This window comes from Erinaceus europaeus, chromosome 9 (assembly GCF_950295315.1).
Source record: "Erinaceus europaeus chromosome 9, mEriEur2.1, whole genome shotgun sequence".
NCBI classification, from domain to species: Eukaryota; Metazoa; Chordata; class Mammalia; order Eulipotyphla; family Erinaceidae; genus Erinaceus; species Erinaceus europaeus.
The window spans coordinates 75,604,713-75,621,234 of NC_080170.1; the positions used below are offsets into that span (position 1 = coordinate 75,604,713).

A 16,522-nucleotide genomic window follows, 5' to 3' on the forward strand; every position below is an offset into this window, starting at 1 on the left:
ATTATCCAAAGGTATTTGAGAGAAGCATAGGGGTTAAACCAGTAAGGTGAGGTAGAGAAGAAGAAAAACAAAGATTGATGTAAATCACAGATATCAAAGAACACAAGGAAATAGAATTTTGGGGTCTCACTGCCTGGTGTTGGGCTGTATGATAGAGTGTGTTCTCCTTTATGATCGAAAGGTGAAATGGATGTGTGAACTTTGAGTGAACCCTAAAGCAGGCAACCATTTGGCCTGCTGCTAGCAGAGGAAACTAAGTGTGAGAGGCTTGTAGGCTTTCTGTGAGCTTGAGAGACTAACAAGGAGAAACTGAGTCTGGGAGACTTTCCTTCTTGGCTCATCTCTATAAGGAGAGAGGCTAACAAGTGAGGTCTCTCTCCCTTTCTATCTCCCCCCATCCCTCTCAACTTCTCTCTGTCCTATCTAATAAAAAATATTTTTTTTCCTCCAGGGTTATTGCTGGGCCTGCACCATGAATCCACCGCTCCTGGAGGCCATTTTTTCCCCTTTTTGTTGCCCTAGTTGTTGCAGCCTCATTGCGGTTATTATTGCCATTGTTGACGTTGCTTTGTTGTTGGATAGGACAGAGAGAAATGGAGAGAGGAGGGGAAGACAGAGAGAGAGGGGAGAGAAAGATAGACACCTGCAGACCTGCTTCACCGCCCGTGAAGCGACTCCCCTGCAGGTGGGGAGTCGGGCTCGAACCGGGATCCTTACCCCGGTCCCTGCGCTTTGAGCCACGTGCGCTTAACCCACTGCGCTACCGCCCGACTCCCAAAAAATAATTTTTAAAAAGGAAAAATGAGCCCCAGCAATAATTCTGGTGACAATAAAAAAAATTTAAAAATATTAAATTAAGGGGGTCGGCGGTAGCGCAATGAGTTAAGCACACATGGCGCAAAGCTCAAGGACCAGCGTAAGGATCCCGGTACCAGCCCCAGGCTCCCCACTTGGAGGGGAGTCGCTTCACAGGCAGTGAAGCAGGTCTACAGGTAGACATCTTTCTCTACCCCTCTCTGTCTTCCTCTCCTCTCTCGATTTCTCTCTGTCCTGTCCAACAACAAACAACATCAACAACAATACTAATAACCACAACAAGGCAACAAAAGGGGGGGAAAAAAGGCCTCCAGGAACAGTGGATTCATGGTGCAGGCACTGAGCCCCAGCAATAATCCTAGAGGCAAAAAAAAAAATTAAATTAAAAGATGACAATACATCATTCAAAACAAAATAGATGGAACTGGAAATGATTATGTTAAGTGAAATAAATAAAAGACATGAAAGACTCACATATGGATACAGTAAATAAGGAACTGAGGCCCAAGATATAGTATAGTGGATATGCAAGACAACTTTCATGCCTTAGACTCCAAGGTCCCAGGTTCAATCCCAGTGGCACCACCATAAACTAGAACTGAGCAGTGCTCTGGTTAAAAAATAAACAAATTGATTCCTAGACTGTAAAAATGACAGTGATCAGAGAAAATGGAGCTAGTGCAAGCTCCGGCTAAGAGGGACTCAGAGATTATACAGGCTCTGGTGCTAAATATAAATACATATATGGGCCCTAGATAGGGTGGATGGAGTTAAATAGTTAATTCTATCCATAGAATATTTTCAAGAATGAGAGCTAGTCTCTGCCCTAATCCAACTTTCTAGCCCTTTCTGTACTCTGACAACATTTTTGCAGACAATGTTTTTATCTAACTTCATGCTAGCTATCAAACTCTGGTGGGGAATACCATAGACATGGGCCCATGGAAACATGCCTAAAATGGACTTACTTTCTTCCACCCTAAAATCCCTAATCTCATCTGCTCTGTTCCTACTTTTTGGTTCCTGTCATTAACCATTTTGTCTCACTTTATATCATGCCGCCTTCCAGACACCAAGTTGCAGATACTGCCATGATTTCATCCTGATTCTCTGGGCAGATGTGTCCAGTGTGTTCTGGAACCTCACCTCTCCAGAGCTCTACCCCACTAGAGAAAGATAGAAACAGGCTGGGGGTATGGATTAACCTGCCAATGCCCAAGTCCAGTGGAGAAACAATTCCAGAAGCCAGAACTCCTACCTTCTGCACCTCAAAAACAACTCTGATCCATACTCCCAGTGGGGGAGAAGTGATAGGAGGAAGATAAAAGGGCTCTGAACTCGAACTCCATCAGGTCTCAGAGAGGGAGGATGAAAAGGGGAGATATTTGAATGAAGTAATAGGGTCTTATATGGCTTGGAAAGCATGAGAGGACTGGACCTAGAAGAAAAAGGGGAGGGCAATTATGTACAAATGCAGACAGATAGCTGTAGAGATGATGGTTTACTTTGTCTGCAACTTTGTCTGTGGAGATGATGTCTCCGTGCTTAGGAGAACAGAGATGGACTGCAATGGAGGGATCAGGGATTCTCTGGTGGTGGGAATGGTGTGGAATTGTACCCCTGCTGAAATGAAACTGTGTAAATTAATATTGAATCATTAATTTAAAAAAAGCAAAGAAAATGGAGCTGGGGGACACAGACAGATGGAGGAGTCTATTTGGTGAGTGGCACAGGAATTTTGTGGTGGTTACAATTAATTAAATACATATTTATATGTAGATGTAAAGTTACACTCCTAAACTTTTACAATATTACAAACCAATGTTAAATCAGTCATTTTTCTGTCTGGAGTCAGGGTCTTTCACATGCACAGTTTTCACTGCTCTGGGGACACTTTTTCATTAAGACAGAGAAAAATAGAGAGAGAGAGAGAGTCATCACAGCACTGAAGCTTCTTCCAGTGCCACAATACCTCCCTTGAGCTGTACACAAAGCAAGATATACTCCCTACCTATTATACATCTCTCTTGCTCACCAATTTTTTTTCAAAGAGAAAATTTATGTATTTTATTTATGTAAAATAGTCATTTTCTCATCTACCTTTCTCCACCTCCACAGTTATTTTCACCCTTCTGCCAACAACCACCCTGATGGACATACTGTGCCATAGCATCTAGTCACATGTGCTATTCCCACCACCTTTTCCTATGCCGAACCCCCTACCAGGAATGCCTTTCCTGCTTATTCTGCTTCCTTTGCTGAGTTCACTTGAATTCATATCTGAAGGCTTACTGTTTAGGAGTTTCCTCTTTTAGGGAACTGTTCCAGTAACCTTTCCTCTAAGATCCTACTATGGCCAAGGTTCAGTGTTTATCACACTAGGTCTGATCCTAAGTTGGTCTTTACCTTTCAACTATGTGTTCCAAGGGAGCCAGTTTATATTTTACGCTGAATCTTCATATCCTTGGAGCTTAGTAGAGTCTCTACCTAGTAGGTACTCATAAATGTTAATTTATTGAATAAACAAACATGCATACAGACTTAACATCTGAAAATGCACTCTCATGGATACTTTCCATGTGAAAAACAAAGGTCCTACCACTTAATACCATGCACCAAAATCAAATAAAAATGGATAAAAGACCTGCATATTAGACCAGAAACTCTAAAATCTATAAAACAAGACATCAGTGAAGGATCACTGAAGGATCTTTACATTAAAGATGTATTTGCAGACTCAGTCCCATGAACACAAAAAATGAGAGCAAGAGTAAATAAATAGAACTACATCAAACTAAAAAGCTTCTACACATCAAAAGCAAACTACACAAGGATAAGCAGGCAACTCAGTAAGAAGATATTTGCACATTACATAGCAAACAAGTCACTGATATCAAAAATCTACAAAGAACTGATACAGCTCACCAGAAGAAAAAAACTGGAGACTTCTGGAGGCGAGGCTACTGAGCAGCAGCAGCTGTGTTTCTCTCCTCTCCTCTCCCGGGTTAACTAGGAATACCAAAGGAGACCACCTAGAACTGCAACAAGGCAGGACTAGAATGACTTCAGAAACCCACCAAATCACCTGTGAGTGCAAATACGTGTGTCTCCTGGACAGAGAGGAGCCTAAGGAGAGACTAAGTGGCTGGTAACAGTCCAGCAGTTTACCATTTGAGACAACACAACAAGAAGACAGCTGAAGGGGGGAAGAGGACTCCCCTAAGACTCATCAAATGCAACTGTGAGTCTCCATTGCTACTGCCCTCAGAATCTGTAGCAGTGGTGGGAAGGCCCTGTGCTGACACCAGGGGACAGAGATCTAACCAGGAAACTCAGGAGAAGATCTATAACTTGGTGGCAGAGCAGTACGGCTGTGGAAGTCTCTTTGCATAACCACTGGGTTATCCCTACCCTACCCTGCTTTATCTCTTGGTCAGGAGTCAGTGATTAAGGTAAGAAGCCTACTTATACTTTAAAAGCCCTCAGGCTCCCATAGCCTACAGGGAAGAAAAAGAACAGAAGAGGCTTTTAAGCCACTAAGCTCAAACTCAGTGATTAAAATACTATTTAAACAACTGTCAATTTCCAAAACTGTGAATATTGTAATTACCGTATTTAGACACAAGTCAATCCAGGCAAGAGTGATCAGTAATTTGAAAAGTAATGAGAGAGGGAATTCATAACATACAATATAAAATGGTTAAACCAACAAGAAGAAATATTGGAGAAATGAACCAGGACAAGAGTCCAGCTAAAAGCCCCTAAAGGTTGAAGCACAAAATAATGAGGTCAACATCCAGACACTAGATAAGGAAATAATCACAGGAATGAGTAAAGAGTTTGAAAGAATTGTCATCAGAAATGCAGAAACAACAAATAAGACCCTGGAAGAAAACACTAATTATCTCAAGATCATTAGAGAGCTGAAAGGTGAAATAGCTGACTTAAGAACACAACTAGTTGAACAAGCTAAAACAGTATCAGAATAGGATAACAAAACAGATGAATTACACAAAACAGTAGAGAAGAGACAGAATAGAATAAATGAGGCTGAAGACAGAATTAGTAAGATAGAGGATGTATTAGAGACAACTGAAAAAGAAGTAAGGGATCTCAAAAAGAGATTAAGAGACACTGAAAACAACAACAGAGACCTATGGGAAGACTTCAGAAGAAATAATATATGCATTATTAGCCTAGAGAGTAAGAAAGAGAGGGAGGGGAATAAAGCATTCTTCAGGATATAGTAGCTGAGAACCTCTCTAGTATAGACAACATAAAAGACATAAAGGTTCAAGAAGCCCAGAGGGTCCCAAACAGAATTAACCTAGACTTAAAGACACCACAAGACACATCATATCTAGAATGAAAAGGAATAAGGATAAAGAAAAGTTCCTGAAGGCTGCAAGAGAAAAACAAAGAATCACCTAGAGAGGAAAACCCAAAGGTTAGCAGCAAACTTCTCTACACAGCTACTACAGGCAAGAAGAGAATGGCAGCATATGTATCGAGTGCTCAATGAGAAAAGATTTCAACCAAGAAGATTGCATCCTGCTAGACTGTCATTCAGACTAGATAGAGGCATAAAAACCTTCTCAGACAAGCAACAGTTGAAAGAATCAACTATCACCAAGCCTGCCCTGAAAGAAGTTTTGAAAGGTCTCTGTAAGCAGTCAGACAACCATAAATATGCCATATATAAGAACATTCTAAAAATCTACAAGAATGGCATTAAAATATCTTCAATATTTGATATCAATAAATGTCAGCGGCTTGAATTCACCTATTAAAAGGCATAAAGTAGGAAGATGGATCAGAAAACTCAACCCAGCAATATGGTGTCTACAGGAAAGCCACCTAACTCAACAAAACAAACACAGACTCAAAGTGAAAAGATGGAAAATTATCATACAGGCCAATGGCCCATAAAATATGGCAGGAACAACTACTCTCATATCTGAAATGATAGACTTTAAAATAAATAAAATTTTAAAAGATAGGGATGGACATTACTTAATGCTCAGAGGATCAACCAACCAAGAGGACTTAACAATTATTAATATCTATGCACCCAATGAGAAGCCATCTAAATACATCAAACATCTACTGGCAGAGCTACACCAATATATTAACAGAAACACAGTCATAGTAGGGGACTTCAACACCCCACTCTCTCAACTTGACATATCATCTAGGCAGAAAACCAATAAAGAAATGGGGGAGCTAAATGAGGAGATAGAGAAACTAGAACTGTTGGACATTTTCAGAGTCATTCATGCCAAGAAATTGGAATTCAGATTCTACTAAAGTCCACATGGGTCATTCTCACAGGTAGACCTTATGTTAGGCCACAAAGACAGCATCAGCAAATTCAAGAGCATTGAAATCATCCCAAGAATCTTCTCAGACCACAGTGGAACTAAACTAACACTTAACAATCAACTCAAGATTAGTAATAGTCCCAAAATGTGGAAGCTCAACAATACACTACTTAACAACTACTGGATCAAACAGGAAAAAAAGGAAGAAATCAAAATGTTTCAAGAGTTCAATGTAAATGAAGACACAAGCTATCAAAATATTTGGGAAGCAGCTAAGGCAGTACTGAAAGGGACATTGATAGCCATACAAACACACATTACATTAGGAAACAAGAAGATGCACAAATAAACAATCTGACTGCACACCTTAAAGACCCAGAAGAAGAAGAACAAAGGAACCCTAAAGCAACCAAAAGGACAGAAATCACTAAAGTTAGGGCAGAAATAAATAACATTGAAAATAAGAAAACCATACAAAAGATCAACGAAAGTAAATGTTGGTTCTTTGAAATAGTGAACAAAATCGACAAACCTTTAGACAGACGCACAAAACAAAAAAGGGAGAAGACCCAAATAAATCAGATCATAAATGAAAGAGATCACAACAGACACTGCAGAAATTCAGCATATCATGCGAGACTTCTATAAACAATTATATATCACCAAGCTAGAGAACCCAGAAGAAATAAGACAATTTCCTAGGTATCTACAGACTTCCAAAATTAAATAAAAAGGAAGTAGATAACATGAACAGGGCCATCACAGCTAATGAAATTGAAACAGTTATCAAAAATATTCCCAAGAATAAAAGTCCTGAAACAGATGGTTTTACAAATGAATTCCACAAAACCTTCAAAGAAGAACTAATACCTCTACTTTTAAAAATCTTCCAGAAGATTGAAGACAGGAATACTCCCTTCCAGCTTCTATGAAGCCAGCATCACTCTGATACCAAAATCAGACAAGGACACAACCAAAAAAAGAAAACTACAGACCAATATCTCTAATGAATACAGATGCTTAAATATTGAAAAAAAAATTCTAGGCAACTGGATACAGCAGTATATTAAAAAGACTGTTCATCATGACCAAATAGGGTTTATCCCAGACATGCAAGGTCGGTTTAATATATATAAATCAATCAATGTGATCCACCACATCAATAAAAGCAAGACTAAAAACCACAAGGTCATATCAATAGAAGCAGAGAAAGCCTTTGACAAAATACAACATCCCTTTATGATCAAAACACTACAAAAATGGGAATATATGGAAAATTCCTGAAGATAATGAACTTGTTATATAGGAAACCTACAGCCAACATCATACTCAATGGTGAAAAACTGGAAGCATTTCCCCTCAGATCATGTACTAGACAGGGATGCCCACCATCACCATTACTATTCAACATAGTGTTGGAAGTTCTTGCCATAGCAATCAGGCAGGAGCAAAGAACTAAAGGGATACAGATGGGAAGAGAAGAAGTCAAACTCTCCCTATTTGCAGATGACATGATAGTATACATAGAAAAACCTAAGGAATCCAGCAAGAAGCTTTTGGAAATCATCAGGAAATACAGTAAGATGTCAGGCTACAAAATTAACATTCAAAAGTCAGTGGCATTCCTCTATGTAAACCCTAAGTTAGAAGAAGCTGAAATCCAGAAATCAGTGGCTTTTATAAAAACAACAAAACAATAAAATATCTAGGAATAAACCTAACCAAAGAATTGAAAGACTGGTATACTGAAAATTATGAGTCACTACTCGAAGAAATTGAAAAAGACACAAAGAAGTGGAAAGATATTACATGTTCATGGGCTGGAAGAATTAGCATCATTACAAAGAATATACTACCCAGAGCCATCTACAAATTTAATGCTATCCCCATCAAGAACCCAAGTACATTGTTTAGGAGAATAGAACAAATGCTACAAATGTTTATCTGGAACCAGAAAAGACCTAGAATTGCCAAAACAATCTTGAGAAGAAAGAACAGAACTGGAGGCATCACACTCCCAGATCTCAAATTGTATTATAGGGCCATTGTCATCAAAACTGCTTGGTACTGGAACATGAATAAACACACTGACCAGTGGAATAAAACTGAGTTCCCAGAAGTAAGCCCCCACACCTATGGATATCTAATCTTTGACAAAGGGGCCCAGACTATTAAATGGGGAAAGCAGAGTCTCTTCAAGAAATGGTTTTGGAAAAAATGGGTTGAAACATGCAGAAGAATGAAACTCAACCACTATATTTCACCAAATACAAAAGTAAATTCCAAGTGGATCAAGGACTTGGATGTTAGACCACAAACTATCAGATACTTAGAGGAAAATATTGGTAGAACTCTTTTCTGCATAAATTTTAAAGACATCTTCAATGAAATGAAGCCAATTACAAAGAAGACTAAGGCAAGCATAAACCTATGGGACTACATCAAATTCAAAAGCTTTTGCACAGCAAAAGAAACCAATAGCCAAATAAGGAGACCCTTCATGGACCCTTTACATGCCATACATCAAACAAGAGTTTAATAAACAAATTATATGAAGAGCTTGCCAAACTCAACAACAAGAAAACAAATGACCCCATCCAAAAATGGGGAGAGAACATGGACAGAATATTCACCACTGAAGAGATTCAAAAGGCTGAGAAACACACCAAAAAATGTTCCAAGTCTTTGATTGTCAGAGAAATGCAAATAAAGACTACAATGAGATACCACTTCACTTCTGTGAGAATGTTGTACATCAGAAAAGGTAACATCAGCAAATGCTGGAGAGGTTGTGGGGTCAAAGGAACCCTCCTGCACTGCTGGTGGGAATGTAAATTGGTCCAACCTCTGTGGAGAACAGTCTTGAGAACTCTCAGAAGGCTAGAAAGGGACGTCCCGAGTTAACATACAAAGCCAAACAAATTGTTGAGCAATCATGGACCCAAAGCTTGGAAAAGTGGAGAGGAAGTATTAGGGAGGTACTCACTGCAAACTCTAGTATACTTCTGCTTTCTTACTTTGGTGCCATACTCCAAACTCAGTCAATTTCTGCTTTGCGTTTCTACTTCTTTTTTTTTTTTACATGCATAACATTCCCCAGATTCCCATTTAGCAATACAACCCCCACTATTTCATTCATCATTTTTCATGGACCTGTATTCTCCCCACCCACCCACCCACCCCAGAGTCTTTTACTTTGGTGTAATACTCAATTCCATTTCAGGTTCGACTTGTGTTTTCTTTTCTAATCTTGTTTTTCAACTTCGGCCTGAGAGTGAGATCATCCCATATTCATCCTTCTGTTTCTGACTTATTTCACTCAACATGATTTTTTCAAGGTCCATCCAAGATCGGCTGAAAACGGTGAAGTCACCATTTTTTACAGCTGAGTAGTATTCCATTGTGTATATATACCACAACTTGCTCAGCCACTCATCTGCTGTTGGACACCTGGGTTGCTTCCAGGTTTTGGCTATTACAAATTGTGCTGCCAAGAACATATGTGTACACAGATCTTTTTGGATGGATGTGTTGGGTTCCTTAGGATATATCCCCAGGAGGGGAATTGCAGGGTCATAGGGTAGGTCCATTTCTAGCCTTCTGAGAGTTCTCCAGACTGTTCTCCACAGAGGTTGGACCAATTGACATTCCCACCAGCAGTGCAGGAGGGTTCCTTTGACCCCACATCCTCTCCAGCATTTGCTGCTGTTACCTTTTCTGATGTGTGACATTCTCACAGGAGTGAAATGATATCTCATTGTTGTCTTGATTTGCATTTCTCTGACAATCAGAGACTTGGAGCATTTTTTCATGTGTTTCTCGGCCTTTTGGATCTCTTCTGTGGTGAATATTCTGTCCAATTCCTCCCCCCATTTTTGGATGGGGTTATTTGTTGTCTTGTTGTTGAGTCTGGTAAGCTCTTTATATATGTTGGTTATTAAACTCTTATCTGATGTATGGCATGTAAAGATCTTCTCCCATTCTGTGAGGGTTCTCTTGATTTGGGTAGTGGTTTCTTTTGCTGTGAAGAAGCTTTTTAATTTGATGTAGTCCCATAGGTTTATACTTGCCTTAGTCTTCCTTGTAATTGGATTCGTTTCACTGAAAATGTCTTTAAAATTTATGCAGAAAAAAGTTCTTCCAATATTTTCCTCTAAGTATCTGATAGTTTCTGGTCTAACATCCAAGTCCTTGATCCACTTGGAATTTACTTTTGTATTTGGTGAAATACAGTGATTCAGCTTCATTCTTCTGCATGTTTCAACCCATTGTTTCCAACACCATTTGTTGAAGAGACTCTGCTTTCCCCATGTAATAGTCTGAGCCCCTTTGTCAAAGATTAGATGTCCATAGGTGTGGGGCCTCATTTCTGGGCTCTCAATTCTATTCCACTGGTCAGTGTGTCTGTTCATGTTCCAGTACCAAGCAGTTTTGATGACAATGGCCCTATAATATAGTTTGAGATCTGGCAGTGTGATGCCTCCGGTTCTGTTCTTTTTTCTCAAGATTGTAACTCTCTTTTCAGTCACCAGGTTCCAGGTGTCATCAGGATGCCGGCCAGACTTCCCTGGATTGAAGACACCACCAATGTGTCCTGGAGCTCAGCTTCCCCAGAGACCCATCCTACTAGGGAAAGAGAGAGGCAGACTGGGAGTATGGACCGACCAGTCAACGCCCATGTTCAGCGAGGAAGCAATTACAGAAGCCAGACCTTCTACCTTCTGCAACCCTCAATGACCCTGGGTCCATGCTCCCAGAGGGATAGAGAATGGGAAAGCTATCGGGGGAGGGGGTGGGATATGGAGATTGGGTGGTGGGAATTGTGTGGAGTTGTACCCCTCCTACCCTATGGTTTTGTTAATTAATCCTTTCTTAAATAAAAAAAAAAATTTAAAAAAAAAAAAGAAAAAAGAAAGGGACCTCCCCTGTGATCCTGCAATTCCTCTCCTGCGGATATAGCCTAAGGAACCCAAGACACCCATCCAAAAAGATCTGTATGTACCTATGTTCACAGCAGCACAATTTGTAATAGCCAAAACCTGCAATCCAGGTGTCCAACAACAGATGAGTGACTGAGCAAATTGTGGTATATATACACAATGGAATACTATTCATGTATTAAAAATGGTGACTTTGCCGTTTTCAGCCGATCTTGGATGGGCCTTGAAAAATTCATGTTGAGTGAAAGAAGTCAGAGACAGAAGGATCAATATGGGATTATCTCACTCTCCGGCAGTTGAAAAACAAGATCAGAAGAGAAAACACAAGTAGAATCTGAACTGGAATTGGTGTATTGCACCAAAGTAAAAGACTTTGAAGTGGGGTGGGAGGGAGAGTACAGGTCCAAAAAGGATGACAGAGGACCTAGTGGGGGTTGTATTGTTATTTGGAAATGTTATGCATGTGCAAACTATTGTATTTACTGTCAAATGTAAAACACTAATTCCCCAATAAAGAATTTTTTTAAAAATAATAAATAAATAACAGTAAAGAGAGAGAGCAGGAGTAGATAGCATATTGGTTATACAAAGAGACTCTCATGACTGAGGCTCCAAAGTCCCAGGAACCAGAGCTGATAAGTGATACATATCTCAAGACAGTTTTCTTTTTTTTTTTTTTTTCCTCCTCCAGGGTTATTGCTGGGCTCGGTGCCTGCACCATGAATCCACCGCTCCTGGAGGCCGTTTTTTTTTTTTCCCCTTTTGTTGCCCTTGTTGTATCAAGACAGTTTTCTAAAGAAGAGATACACATGGCCCACAGAAATGCTCCACTTCACTTATCATTACAGAAATGCAAATTAAAACTGCAATGCACATAGTTTGCAAAAGCAGGGACAATTAAGACTAGACTCCTAGTGGGAAAGATCTTGTGGATGTTGGAGAATTAGGAGTAGGCAGAACAAGTTCAAGGGCTGTGTGGACTTAAAATAAGCTAGGGAAGATAAGGCAACTGGCTCACCTAATAGAGTACTCATATTACTATACACAAGAACCCAGGCTCAAACCTTGGGTCACCATATAGGAGCACCTACAGGAGGGAGAAACATCATGAGTAGTAAAAGAGTACTGCAGTATCTCTCCTCTTTCAGTCTCTCTGTTGCTCTTTCTCTGTGTCTCTCTCCACAATTATACACACAGAGATAGATAGATAGAGAGATGATAGGTAGGTAGGTAGGTAGATAGATAGATAGATAGATAGATAGATAGATAGATAGATAGATAGATCCTGTTTACAAGGTGATTCTCAGGGGTTCCACAGCTGTCCTGAGATGTAAAGCAAGGATTTCAAATGTCAGAGAAGCACAACTTCTTCCTTAAAAATCATATTGTCATGACCAGAACTTATTCTAATTTTATGCCACCCGTTAGAAGCTCTATCCTGTCTTTGGCATTCCATTTCTGTGTACTTTTCTTTCTTTCTTTCTCTCACTCTTCCTTTCTTTCTTGCTACTAGGATTATCACTGGAGTTTGGTAACAGCACTACAAATCCATCTTGCTGCCATCAGCCATTTTTTCCTTTTTTTTCTATTTTTTTAGATAAGACAGAAAGAAAATGAGAGGATTGAGAGGGGGGAGATAGAGAGGGATAGAGAAAGAAAAACACCTGAATACCTGCTTCACCACCCTGAAGCATTACCCCCTGCAGCTGGGGGAAATGGGCTCAAATTTGGGTTCTTACACATGGTGCACCACTCCCCTGTGTGCTTTTTCTATGATCAAATATAATTTTTAAAAGTTTAATCTTTATTATGATAGAAACAAAGAGAAATGGAGCTGGGAGAGGTGTTGGGGAATTATACAGATGCAGGTTTTGCCACTCCCTGCAATATCTTCGCAGTGCCCCTTTTCAACCAATCCTGTCCCTACACATCACTCCTGGTGATTGCCCAATAAAGCCCTCCCACTCCTCTCTCTCTCTCTCTCTCTCTCTCTCTCTCTCTCTCTGGTGGTGAGGTAGCGGGGGACAGCCATATCTTTCGGCTGACTCCACGTGGCCTGAGCCACCCCCTCCTGATCCAATAATAAAGATCTGTGTACCCCATTTGCTCCGGATCTCCAATCTCTCTTCTCTGCGGCACAGCCCGACACCTGGCACCCAATGTGTCCTGCACTCACGCCCCGCTGGGTGGCCCGGCCTGAGGTCCAGAAAAGTCACCAGACACAGGTAGGTGGTAGCCGCCTGACTCCGCGGCCCCGCATTTCCCCCCACCATGGGATTTTTTCCGCTTTACGAGGAGGTGTCCCAGACATTATATCCTTCTTTCATGGGACAGGCTCTCGATCTCAGAGACGTTTCACTTGGGGCTGCACTGTGGATTCTCTTGATGGTGATCGCAGTGCTTGGGAGATGTGCGGGGTCCCCTCCCATGTCTCCTTTAAGAAGCACTGACTCTGGCCTGAGAAGCAGCCCTAGTCTAGCTGACCATAAGGCTGTCACCCAGAGACTCCTATTTTGGCAGACATGTCTTAGGCTGCTGCCACAGCTTCTGCGGCCCCTCCCTCTGCCACTTTTGCCAGAGGCAGGATGCCCTCCTGGGACTCATGATACAAAATAGCAAAATCTGAAAAATTAGTTCACAGAGCCCCAAAACAAAACTTCCCTACCATTTCTTTCTCCCCCCCTCACTCTCTCTAAATATCTTAAGCCTGCTTCTGTCTAACCTCTCTGCTTTCAGTAGTCTTAAACCGTGTGAGTAAAAATGGTTCAACTAAGATGGTACAGATCTAAATTCGTGTTTGAAATGACATGTCTTCATAACAAAAGTTTTTTTCCTTGTATATTGAAGACCATGTGTATGTGTGTGTTTAAAGTTTGGTAAACATTAACTTTAAGGTTAAAAATGTAACTTTAAGGCTACATTCTTACCAGGCAAAGTTAAATGAAAAAGGTTTTCAACATTAGTTCTCATAAAGGTAAAATTAAATTACATTTAAAGTCTGAGGTAAAATTAGTTAAAAATCAATATATTTTAACTAAGTTGGTCTAAAAAAAAAACCTGTGCACACCTAGGGTGTGTCTCCATCTTAAATGGGTGTAACAAAAGATGGTATTAGTATGTAAACCTCTCAAATACCTTCTCAACCAGGAACCATAGATTGCACAATGGTTATGCTAATGCTTCTCATGCCTGATGCTCTAACAATGGCTCTTTGCCTTACCACATTTTATTGAGCTTAAATTGGTTAAGCAGCCTTAAAATGAAATGAGAAAGACCTTCCAAGTTTATAAGATACTTAAACCAATTATAATCATTGAGGTATCAACTATAGTAAACCTCTAACTTGTTATAAGTTTATTTTTTTCACAAGTAAGGGATTACAACTATCAAGCCTTCATATGAAGAATCATCTGTTCATATGGTAAGCTATTAAACTATAAAAAATTCTTCCATATACAACTTATGTGAATTAACAACATTCATATATTCTTCTACACTTAACTGATGTATCTTGTCCCCCAATACTCAGTTGGCTAAGGCACCAAACCTCTTTTTCTATAAAAAAAAAAAATTCAAATCAGATGCCCTGCTAACCACAAGAAGCAGAGTGTTTGTGTTTCTTTCACAGGAATCCTGGGAAAAACCATCTGAACCCCTGCACACCCTGACATCACCCACTAGACAGCACGACTACAGTGGCACACACCCCCGAAACCCTAGATGTCACCTGACACAATCTGAAGAACCTGATTCACAGACTGCAAGGACAGAACTTTCTTAATGCCTGCTTGCCTTTCCTGCTTCTGCTTTGCCTGTCACATTTTGGCGGTTCCAGCTTGCTCTCTACAGAAAAGCAGAATTCCAGCGGCTGACCTTCCTCATGCAGCGTTTCATCCCCTGCCATTTCTTCCCCTAGCCATCTACTTTGGACTGAGACTTCTATCGGACTTGCTGGTATACCCTTTGGACACTTTACACAATTTTAAAGCAGCTTCCTTCCCTTCACACTGCTGGTTTTTCAAAGACTGACCCACAGTAGTTCATGGACCTTACAGCCAGTTGCCTTGGGGACTATTCAGTGCTGAACAGCCCCTTCACTTGGCAGGCATGCCCTCCCACCTGCAAGCCCTGCCCCCAGAGTCAGAAAACCCCCCCTTTACTAGATTACGCCCCCAGAGGCAGGAATCACCCCCAAATACAGAAAATACCCCTTTGCGCACCAAGTCTCCCCTTGGCATCACACTGGCTTTTACTACTCCCCTACTTGTCCCTTCCTGTTTTGTTATATCATTTAGGTCTATGCCCAAAAGGTTTCTGCTCACCCCTACACTACTATTCCTCTGTCATAGATAGAGTCTTTTACAGACATTGAACCATCTTATGCGATGACTAGATAGAAAGATAGAAAAAGATGTAGAGATATTGTGAGGAGATGGTTTAGCAGGCAGAGCTTAACCTATGAGATGAGTCCCTCCAGGTAAGTCTCTCTCTCTACAGAGGGGTTGAGCACAGGGGGGACACATAAATCTCACAAGGTTGGCAGCCATTTAAGCCTTCCCTCCCCACAGAAACGTCCTACATCTTCCCACCTGAGCACGGCATTCCTTAAAAACATTTAAGCCTGCTCCATTCAATATTTCCTTACTGTGTCCATTTAGATATAAAGGAAAAGGAGGAGATGTTGAGGAATTATACAGATGCTGTCTTTGCCCTCAGGTTTTGCCACTTCCTGCGATATTCTCGCAGTGCCCTTTTCAACCAATCCTGTCCCAACACGTCACTCCTGGTTGTTGCCCAATAAAGCCCTCCCACTTCCACGCTCTAGCGCTCTCTCTCTTGCCCGGTGGTGAGGTAGCGAGGACGGCCATTTTCGGCTGACTCCACGTGGCCTGAGCCACCCTGTTTGATCCGTAATAAAGATTTGTGTACCCCATTTGCTCTGGATCTCCTCTCTCTCTTCTCCGTGGAGCAGCCTGACAGAGGGGGAGGGAAAGAGAGAAGAAAGATACCTGTATCATTGCTTCACTGCTCATGAAGCTTCCCTGCTTAAGGTGGTAACTGAGGACTCCAAACTGGATCCTGGGGAATGGTAGCTTGTGCACTTTGCCAGGGACACTCTCACCTGCCCCCTCAAATATGACGTTTTTTAGACAAAACCAAATGCCAGAAATGAAAAAGACATCATTTTAGGACACAAAAATACATGACCCTAGTGATATCCTCTCCACCCATTCAGGTTTTTGCATAATCTCCTCTCTTTGAATAGTGAGTAACTGGAACAAATGACTAATTTTTAACAAGTGGAATGCTATAAAAGTAAGAGGATGCCACTTCTGAGACAGGGATAAAAAGATTGTAACTTTCATCTTGGGCACTTGCACTCTCTCACTTCCTCCTAGACAGAAACAGGGCCTTCCCTAGTAGACTCTTAATATTCTTACAGAA

The 16,522-nt window shown here is 40.8% G+C and overlaps 1 protein-coding gene across 4 annotated transcripts in view; it reads right to left on the reverse strand.

Annotated features, from left to right (window-relative positions):
* The window catches only part of SLC12A8 (solute carrier family 12 member 8), a 330,378-nt gene that overhangs the window by 259,245 nt on the left and 54,611 nt on the right, over window positions 1-16,522 (reverse strand). The window lies entirely within an intron of this gene.